Below are 1243 nucleotides of genomic sequence, written 5' to 3' on the forward strand. Positions count from 1 at the left end.
ACAAGAAAAGATCTCATGATAGTCAATATGGGCCCTCAACACCCATCAATGCATGGTGTTCTTCGACTGATCGTTACTCTCGATGGTGAGGATGTTATTGATTGTGAACCCATATTAGGGTATTTACACAGAGGAATGGAAAAAATCGCGGAAAACCGAACTATTATACAATACTTACCTTATGTAACAAGGATATAGAGAGATTGTAGAAAGGGGATAGGATAGTTATTTTTGCAAGAGACTTGTTGTAAATTCCTTAACTTAAGAAAGAAAAAAGAATAAAAACACAGATACATAACATAAAAAAAAGAATAAATAAGACGAGATTCGACCTCCCCCTACATATTTAATTTCCTCTCCTATACAAAAACTAGCAAGACCCACTCCATTGGTAATTCCATCAATAACACCCTTATCAAAAAACTCCGTGAGTTCGGTTAACCCTCTTATACCGAGGGTAAAGACCCTAGTATAGAAAATATCTATATAACCACGATTATATGACCAACTGTATATATTTTTTTTTACTTGATCTAAAAATTCTTTTTTAGGATTTCCTTTGTAAAAAGAGTTTATTAAATCCAAATTCTGAAAAAAAGAATAAGCGGATCCATAGAAGATATATGCTATGAATAAACCAAAGATAGCTAGACTTACAGAAGAAATTGCATTAGTAATAAATTCATATGAATTTACAAAAGAATTAGAACTTTCCTGGGTAAAGTTTATTGAGGGAGTTAACCACTTTGATAATATGGTTAACTCTGCTATTCCATTACCAATTCCTCCATTATCAAAAGAGATTCCTATGAATCCAATGAACAAAGTGAAAAGTAGTAATATAAGAAGAGGAAATAACATAGTATTTCCCGTTTCATGCGGATAGGCAAAAGTTTTTTTAGCCCCAAAAGACGTAGTAAAGGATCCTATCCTATTTCTTGTATTACCTTGAATTTTTGGTATATTTTGTGAAAAAAAAGAAACTCCACTCTTCGTTGTTGATAAAACGAAATCCCTATTCACTCCTTTGGGTATCCTTTTTCCCCATAAGGATATTGAATACAAGGAACTCTCTTTAGTGCTACTGTAATTTTGAAAATGAACACGCAAATACCCATCAAATGTAAGTAAATATATCCGAAACATATAAAAGGCAGTTAATCCTGCAGTAAAGGAGGCTATTATTCCAAAAAAGGGCGAATACAACCAACTATTAATAAGGATTTCATCTTTGGACCAGAAG

The sequence above is a fragment of the Triticum urartu genome, unplaced genomic scaffold (genome assembly GCF_056163025.1).
Source record: "Triticum urartu cultivar PI428250 unplaced genomic scaffold, HENAU_Tu73 scaffold1750, whole genome shotgun sequence".
Lineage (NCBI taxonomy): Eukaryota > Viridiplantae > Streptophyta > Magnoliopsida > Poales > Poaceae > Triticum > Triticum urartu.